The sequence below is a fragment of the Aegilops tauschii genome, chromosome 1, assembly GCF_002575655.3.
Source record: "Aegilops tauschii subsp. strangulata cultivar AL8/78 chromosome 1, Aet v6.0, whole genome shotgun sequence".
NCBI lineage: Eukaryota > Viridiplantae > Streptophyta > Magnoliopsida > Poales > Poaceae > Aegilops > Aegilops tauschii.
Window position 1 is genome coordinate 15,179,106 of NC_053035.3, and position 9,608 is coordinate 15,188,713.

At 46.5% G+C, this 9,608-nt stretch overlaps 1 pseudogene; it reads right to left on the bottom strand.

Annotated features, from left to right (window-relative positions):
* Positions 1–310: 310 nt before the first annotated feature.
* Positions 311–3,648, bottom strand: LOC141026831 (uncharacterized; annotated as a pseudogene).
* Between the last annotated feature and the right edge of the window lie 5,960 nt (positions 3,649–9,608).

Here is a 9,608-nt window from a genome sequence, read left to right on the forward strand (position 1 = left end):
TTTCTAATCGTATTCAGGCCGTGGTGGCCCAGTAGGTGGCATAATTTTTAATTTTTGGCCTGTTATTTTTCATGCATTTACTAATTATTTTGAGCTATAAGACCCTAAAATTGAAAAGCATTTCAAATGAACTCTGGAAAGGTTGAAAGTTGGCATGGTATCATCATTTCATCCACATAGCATGTGCAAGAAAGTTGAGAGGGTTACGGCAAAAACTAGATGCACTTCTTGTACAAAACGGATAATGGTATCATACTCGTCTATTACAAAGTTGGCATGGTATCATCATAATAGTTGCGGGAGAAAGTCTTCACTTTTTCTTCGCTTGTGTCATTTGCTTATTGCGCCGTAACCATGGATAATCTTCATCGTTTATCAGGATGCTTGGGTCAGCCTTGACTTTGAAGGGAGGAATTTCATGAAACTTTTCATAATCTTCAGACATGTCTGTCTTGCCCTCCACTCCCACAATGTCCGTTTTTCCTGAAAGAACTATGTGGCGCTTTGGCTCATCGTATGATATATTCGCTTCCTTATCTTTTCTTTTCCTCGGTCTGGTAGACATGTCCTTCACATAGATAACCTGTGCCACATCATTGGCTAGGACAAACGGTTCGTCAGTGTACCCAAGATTGTTCAGATCCACTGTTGTCATTCCGTACTGTGGGTCTACCTGTACCCCGCCTCCTGACAGATTGACCCATTTGCACTTAAACAAAGGGACCTTATCATGTCCGTAGTCAAGTTCCCATATGTCCATTATGTAACCATAATATGTGTCCTTTCCCCTCTCGGTTACTGCATCAAAGCGGACACCGCTGTTTTGGTTGGTGCTCTTTTGATCTTGGGCGATCGTGTAAAATGTATTCCCATTTATCTCGTATCCTTTGTAAGTAAATACAGTCGAAGATGGTCCCCTGGACAACGAGTACAACTCATCACAAACAGTGGTGTCACCTCTGAGACGTGTTTCCAACCAACTGCTGAAAGTCCTGATGTGTTCACATGTAATCCAGTCGTCACACTGCTCCGGGTGTTTGAGCGCAGACTGTTCTTGTGTTCATCGACATACGGGGTCACCAAGGTAGAGTTCTGTAGAACTGTGTAGTGTGCTTGAGACCAAGAATATCCGTCCCTGCATATTATTGAGTCCCCCCTCCAAGCGTGCCTTTTCCAGTCAGTCTCCCCTCATACCGCGATTTAGGGAGACCTATCTTCTTAAGGCCAGGAATGAAGTCAACACAAAACCCAATGACATCCTCTGTTTGATGGCCCATGGAGATGCTTCCTTCTAGCCTAGCGCGGTTACGGACATATTTCTTTAGGACTCCCATGAACCTCTCAAAGGGGAACATATTGTGTAGAAATACGGGCCCCAGAATGACAATCTCGTCGACTAGATGAACTAGGACGTGCGTCATGATATTGAAGAAGGATAGTGGGAACACCAGCTCGAAACTGACAAGACATTGTGCCACATCACTCCTTAGCCTTGGTATGATTTCTGGATCGATCACCTTCTGAGAGATTGCATTAAGGAATGCACATAGCTTCACAATGGCTAATCGGACGTTTTCCGGTAGAAGCCCCCTCAATGACACCGGAAGCAGTTGCGTCATAATCACGTGGCAGTCATGAGACTTTAGGTTCTGGAACTTTTTCTCTGGCATATTTTTCCCTTTATATTCGACGAGAAGTCAGTCGGGACCTTCATACTGAGCAGGCATTCAAAGAAGATTTCTTTCTCTTCTTTCGTAAGAGCGTAGCTGGCAGGACCTTCATACTGCTTCGGAGGCATGCCGTCTTTTTCGTGCAAACGTTGCAGGTCCTCCCGTGCCTCAGGTGTATCTTTTGTCTTCCCATACACGCCCAAGAAGCCTAGCAGGTTCACGCAAAGGTTCTTCGTCACGTGCATCACGTCGATTGAAGAGCGGACCTCTAGCTCTTTCCAGTAGGGTAGGTCCCAAAATATAGATTTCTTCTTCCACATGGGTGCGTGTCCCTCAGCGTCATTCGGAGCAGCTAGTCCGCCGGGACCCTTTCCAAAGATTACGTGTAAATCATTAACCATAGCAAGTACGTGATCACCGGTACGCATGGCGGGCTTCTTCCGGTGATCTGCCTCGCCTTTGAAATGCTTGCCTTTCTTTCGACATTGATGGTTGCTCGGAAGAAATCGACGATGGCCCAGGTACACATTCTTCCTGCTTTTGTCCAGGTATATACTTTCAGTGTCATCTAAACAGTGCGTGCATGCGTGGTATCCCTTGTTTGTCTGTCCTGAAAGGTTACTGAGAGCGGGCCAATCGTTGATGGTTACAAACAACAACGCGTGCAGGTTAAATTCCTCCTGGTTGTGCTCATCCCACGTACGTACACCGTTTCCATTCCACAGCTATAAAAGTTCTTCAACTAATGGCCTTAGGTACACATCAATGTCGTTGCCGGGATGCTTAGGCCTTGGATGAGAACTGGCATCATAATGAACTTCCGCTTCATGCACATCCAAGGAGGAAGGTTATACATACATAGAGTCACGGGCCAGGTGCTGTGATTGCTGCTCTGCTCCCCGAAAGGATTAATGCCATCCGCGCTTAAACCAAACCATACGTTCCTTGGGTCAGCTGCAAACTCAGCCCAGTACTTTCTCTCGATTTTTCTCCACCGCGACCCGTCAGCGGGTGCTCTCAACTTCCTGTCTTTCTTACGGTCCTCACTGTGCCATCGCATCAACTTGGCATGCTCTTCGTTTTTGAACAGACGTTTCAACCGTGGTATTATAGGAGCATACCACATCACCTTCGCAGGAACCCTCTTCCTGGGGGGCTCGCCGTCAACATCACCAGGGTCATCTCGTCTGATCTTATACCGCAATGCACCGCATACCGGGCATGCGTTCAGATCCTTGTACGCACCGCGGTAGAGGATGCAGTCATTAGGGCATTCATGTATCTTCTGCACCTCCAATCCTAGAGGGCATACGACCTTCTTTGCTACGTATGTACTGTCGGGCAATTCGTTATCCTTTGGAAGCTTCTTCTTCAATATTTTCAATAGCTTCTCAAATCCTTTGTCAGGCACAGCACTCAGCAATTCCAATACGGTACCGAGCTTTGTGTTGCCATCTTCGCAATTGGGGTACAACCCTTTTTTGTGATCCTCTAACATGCGATCGAACTTCGGCTTCTCCTTTTGACTTTCGCATTGCGTCCTTGCATCGACTATGACCCGGCGGAGATCATCATCATCGGGCACTGGTTCCTCTTGATCTTCAGCAGCTTCCCCCCTTGCAGCATCATTGGGCACATCGTCTGGTTCCTCTTGATCTTCAGCAGCTTCCCCCGTTGCAGCATCACCGTATTCAGGGGGCACATAGTTGTCATCGTCCTCTTCTTCTTCACCGTCTTCCATCATAACCCCTACTTCTCCGTGCCTTGTCCAAACATTATAGTGTGGCATGAAACCCTTGTAAAGCAGGTGGGTGTGAAGGATTTTCCGGTCAGAGTAAGACTTCGTATTCCCACATATAGGGCATGGACAACACATAAAACCATTCTGCTTGTTTGCCTCAGCCACTTCGAGAAAATCATGCACGCCCTTAATGTACTCGGAGGTGTGTCTGTCACCGTACATCCATTGCCGGTTCATCTGCGTGCATTATATATAATTAAGTGTGTCAAAAACCATTACAGAACATCATGAATAGATAATTAAGTGACCAAATTAATAGAAGTTCATCATCACATTAAAACCCAAGTACATACATAGTTCTCATCTAACAACATATATATATATCTCCAGAGCATCTAATTAATTAAACCATACATTGAAACTATGTAAAACATTTCAGTGCGAAAACAAATGCGATCATAATCACAACCAAGGTAACAATTGATCCAATGGCATAATGATACCAAGCCTCGGTATGAATGGCATATTTTCTAATCTTTCTAATCTTCAAGCGCATTGCATCCATCTTGATCTTGTGATCATCGACGACATCCGCAACATGCAACTCCAATATCATCTTCTCCTCCTCAATTTTTTTATTTTTTCCTTCAAATAATTGTTTTCTTCTTCAACTAAATTTAACCTCTCGACAATAGGGTCGGTTAGAATTTCCAGTTCAACCACCTCCTAGATAAATAAAATCTATGTCACGTTGGTCAGTATATTTGTCATAAACAATAAATGAACCAAATTGTTATAAAAAGATAATGTATACCACATCCGAATCATAGACAGGACGAGGGCCGACGGGGGCGGATACCAAAACCATCGCACTATGTAATAAGAAGGAATAATAAAAGTAACAAAATTAGACAAGTAACTATCTAAAGTAAGAATTTTTTCCTTTTAGAAAGAAGATAAGAACAAGAGGCTCACCACGGTGGTGCTGGCGACGAGATCGGCGCGGGCGATCGACGGCGGTGAAGACAGGGACGGGACGTGACGGACCGCTAAACCTAGACAAATCTCGGGGAAAATGGAGCTCGGAGGTCGAGTTTCGAGAGGACAAAGATTAACTAGTGTGGCTCAAACATTTCATCGAACACCTCATGTGCATAGGAGGTGAGCTAGAGCACCCAAATGCCCTCCCCTCGCCGGCCAGAAAAAACAGAGCACTCTGGACTGCTCTGCTGTGGCGATGGGGTATATATAGGGAACTTAGTGGTCCCGGTTCATGGCACCAACCGGGACTAAAGGCCTTTGGTCCCGGTTGGTGCCACGAACCGGGACCAATGCCCCCTTTAGTCCCGGTTGGTGGCACCAACCGGGACCAAAGGCCTTGTGCTGCCCCGCGTCAAAAGTTTAGTCCCACCTCGCTAGTTGAGAGAGCTCGAGAGTGGTTTATAAGCACTGCTGCGCCCACCCTCCCGAACTCCTCTCAACTGCAGGCTTTCGGGCCTAACTGTTCTCTTTGGCTGTGGGGCCTACTGGGCCTTCTGCGAGCCTGAATCCTGGCCCATGGATGGGTTTCTAGTCGTATTCAGGCTGTGGTGGCCGAGTAGGTGGCATAATTTTTTTCCTCTATTTTTTTCTCTTTTGCTTTATTTGTTTTGTTTTGTTTCTACTTACAACAAAAAACTTATTTATTTTTTTCTAATTACTTATGTATTTTACTTTAATTATTTTATTTTATTTATTTTACTGCTGCTATTTTTATTTATTTTACTGCTGCTATTTTTACTTAATTTATTAAGGTTTATTTATTGTAGTTACTATAGTTTATTTTATTTTATTTTATTCAGGTTTATTTAGTTTTATTTATTTTATTAAGGTTTATTTATTTTATAAATATAAAAAAAAGAACATAGATGCGCTTATAGAGAAAATTCAACCTAAATTCATAATAATTTTCTATGAAATTTACTGTGAATTTAGGTCAAATTCCCTGTATAAGGGCATCTATTTTCACTTTAAGAGAAGATCAACAAGGCAGAGAGGCACGGGCTTATAAACTGGTGTGAGCGCCCTTCGGTTGGCGAGGTGGGACTAAACACTGGCCGCAACTAGGACCAGCCCTTTAGTCCCGGTTTGTGGTAGGAACCGGGACTAAAGGGTGGTGGGCCAGGAGCGTGGTCCATTGGTCCCGGTTTGTCCCACCAACCGGGGCCAACGGGTCCGGACGAACCGGGACCAATGCCCCCACGAGGCCCGGCAGGCCCCTGGCCGCACGAACCGGGACCAATGCTCACATTAGTCCCGGTTCGTGACTGAACCAGGACTAATGTGAATATTGCCCTGTGACCAAAGCCCAGTTTTCTACTAGTGGTCCACCATATCTACCTATGGATTGAGTAAAATCCTTCAAGTAAGTTGTCATCGGTGCAAGCAATAAAAATTGCTCTCTAAATATGTAAGATCGATTGGTGTGGAGGAAATAAGCTTTATATGATCTTGTGATGTGGAAGAAATAAAAGCGACGGACTGCATAATAAAGGTCCATATCACAAATGGCAATATAAAGTGACGTTCTTTCGCATTAAGATTTTGTGCATCCAACCCTGAAAGCGCATGGCAACCACTGCTTCCCTCTGCGAAGGGCCTATCTTTTACTTTTATCTTCTACCTTATGCAAGAGTCATGGTGATTTTCACCTTTCCTTTTTACATTTTATCCTTTGGGAAGCATAGTGTGTTGGAAAGATCCTGATATATATATCTAATTGGATGTAAGTTAGCATGAACTATTATTGTTGACATTACCCTTGAGGTAGAAGGTTGGGAGGCGAAACTATAAGCCCCTATCTTTCTCTGTGTCCGATTTAAAACTCCGTAACCACAAGTATTGCATGAGTGTTAGCAATTGTGAAAGACTAAATGATAGTTGAGTATGTGGTCTTGCTAAAAGGCTCTGACATAGACTCTTTCTGATGTTATAATAAATTGCAATTGCCTCAGTGACTGAGATTATAGTTTGTTAGTTCTCAATGAAGTTCCTGATTCATACTTTGCATTGTGAATAGATTATTACTTGAGCATAAGAAATCATAAGACATTACCCATATAATCATGATGCCCTCATCTCCGTATTTTATTTTATCGACACCTCTACCTCTAAACATGTGGACATATTTATCGTTATCGGCTTCCGCTGGAGGACAAGCAAGGTCTAAGCTTGGGGGAGTTGATACGTCCATTTTGCATCATGCTTTTATATCGATATTTATTGCATTATGGGCTGTTATTACACATTATGTCACAATACTTATGCCTATTCTCTCTTATTTTACAAGGTTTACTCCACGGAAGTCCTGAAACTCCACGGAAGTTGTTTTTGGAAATAATAAAAAATACTGAGCGGAAGAAATACCAGAGGGGGCCCACAACCTAGCCACGAGGGTGGGGGTGCCCTACCCCCCTGGGCGCGCCCCCTGCCTCGTGGGCCCCCTGTTGGCCCTCCGGTGCCCATCTTCTGCTATATGAAGTCTTTCGTCCGAAGAAAAATCATAAGCAAGCTTTCGGGACGAGACTCCGCCGCCACGAGGCGGAACCTTGGCGGAACCAATCTAGGGCTCTAGCGGAGCTGTTCTGCCGGGGACACTTCCCTCCGGGAGGGGGAAATCATCGCCATCGTCATCACCAACGCTCCTCTCATCGGGAGGGGGCCAATCTCCATCAACATCTTCACCAACACCATCTCCTCTCAAACCCTAGTTCATCTCTTGTATCCAATTCTTGTCTCTAAGTCCGGGATTGGTACCTGTAGGTTGCTAGTAGTGTTGATTACTCCTTGTAGTTGATGCTAGTTGGTTTATTTGGTGGAAGATCATATGTTCAGATCCTATATGCATATTAATACTCCTCTGATTATGAACATGAATATGCTTTGTGAGTAGTTACGTTTGTTCCTGAGGACATGGGAGAAGTCTTGCTATTAGTAGTCATGTGAATTTGGTATTCGTTCGATATTTTGATGAGATGTATGTTGTCTCTCCTCTAGTGGTGTTATGTGAACGTCGACTACATGACACTTCACCATTATTTGGGCCTAGAGGAAGGCGTTGGGAAGTAATAAGTAGATGATGGGTTGCTAGAGTGACAGAAGCTTAAACCCCAGTTTATGCGTTGCTTCGTAAGGGGCTGATTTGGATCCATATGTTTCATGCTATGGTTAGGTTTACCTTAATACTTCTTTTGTAATTGCGGATACTTGCAATAGGAGTTAATCATAAGTGGGATGCTTGTCCAAGTAAGGACAGCACCCAAGCACCGGTCCACCCACATATCAAATTATCAAAGTACCGAACGCGAATCATATGGACGTGATGAAAACTAGCATGCCGATAATTCCCATATGTCCTTGGGAGCGCTTTTCTCTATATAAGAGTTTGTCCAGGCTTGTCCTTTGCTACAAAAAGGATTGGGCCACCTTGCTGCACTTTATTTACTTTTGTTACTTGTTGCTCGGTACAAATTATCTTATCACAAAACTATCTGTTACCTATAATTTCAGTGCTTGCAGAGAATACCTTGCTGAAAACCGCTTATCATTTCCTTCTGCTCCTCGTTGGGTTCGACACTCTTACTTATCGAAAGGACTACGACAGATCCCCTATACTTGTGTGTCAGACGACGTGGGGAGGCGCGGGCATCATCACCCGCGAACTTGCGGCTGCTGGGGAGGCGTGGGCGGTGCGGGCGGCAGCGGGTAGTAGCCGGTGGGCGCGGGTGGCGCGGGCTGACGGGGCGTGGCCAGAGGAGCAGGGCCGCCACGGGTGGTGCCGGCGGGGAGGGCAGTGTGTTGGACCTGCTACTTCAGCTTCGTCATCCGGCGCTCCTCAAGTTTGAGGTAAGCGACGATGCGCTTGAAAGTGGGCTGCGGTAGCAGGGTGAGGTTGGACGCCGCGTTGCCGAAGTCCTCGTTAAGGCCGGCGGTGAGGGTGCTCAGCATGAGATCGTCAGAGACCTTAGCACCGATGTCGTGAAGCTCGTCGGCGAGCATCTTGAGCCTCATGCAGTACTCGTCGATGGTGGAGTTGTCCTGGTTACAGCCGAAGAACTCCTACTGCAAGAAAACAAGGCACTGAAGTTTGTTGTCGGTCAAGAGCGTGTTGATCTTGGCCTACAAGTCGTAGGCGTCGTCATCCTCGGCGACGACCGTGTGGAAGATGTCCTTCGAGAACGTCTGGTAGAATCAACAGATGATCGTGGCCTCGATGGCGGACCACTCTAGATCGCCGCGCATGCACGGGCTGTCCATGGAACCGTCGATATGCTCTGTGAGATAGTACTCGCGGAAAATGAGGTTGAAGTAGGTCTTCCACGCATAGTACGACGTGCTGGAGCTGTCGAGACGGATAGGGACCCGAGCCTCAATGTTGAGGTCACGGATGGCGGCGGCGGAGGGCTCGGGGCCAGCGAACGGGTTGGACGAGCGAGTCGTGGATGAGCCGGGCGAAGACATGGCGGCGCGCGGGTAGGGTTAGGGGCGGCGGCGGCGGTGGAGCGCGGCGGCTGCAAGGGCGCGGCACGGCGCGGGTCTGGTTAGGATTTTGGAGGGGTAGGAGAGGAGAGGCAGTGGCGGCAGGGTGGGTGCCGCGGCTGCGGGGGCGCGCTGTGGGAGGGAAGCAGCGGCGAGGGCCGACGCAACGAGGTGGCGGCGGTGCAAGCAGGGGGTGCGCCGCGGCGGCGGACGGCGCGGCAGGGAGGCGAAAGTAGGCGGCACGGGGCAGTGTAAGGGCATATTTCTCCCTATGTGGTTTTGGTAATTGATGACAGTGCTTTGCGGACTAATCGTGTGCGTTGAGCATTTCATATATCTCATGTCTAGGCACAATACGATTCGGTGCCCCTCGGAGCATATCGAAGATGGCGGTTCTCTACGTTTCTTTTTCGGTGGATTTAAGTCGTAGGAAAGCCGTACTGTTAAGAGGGGGTCCGCATCGGAAAGGTTAGGGAGGAATCTACACGTACACATCTGTTCTTTTGCGCCACCTTTCCTTCGCTTCGATGGAGCACCATCTGGTTATCTTTGTCTCTGCAATATGAAGGCTGCCAAGTGAAGGAAATATGCCCTAGAGGCAATAATAAAGTTATTATTTATTTCCTTATATCATGATAAATGTTTATTATTCATGCTAGAATTGTATTAACAGGAAACTT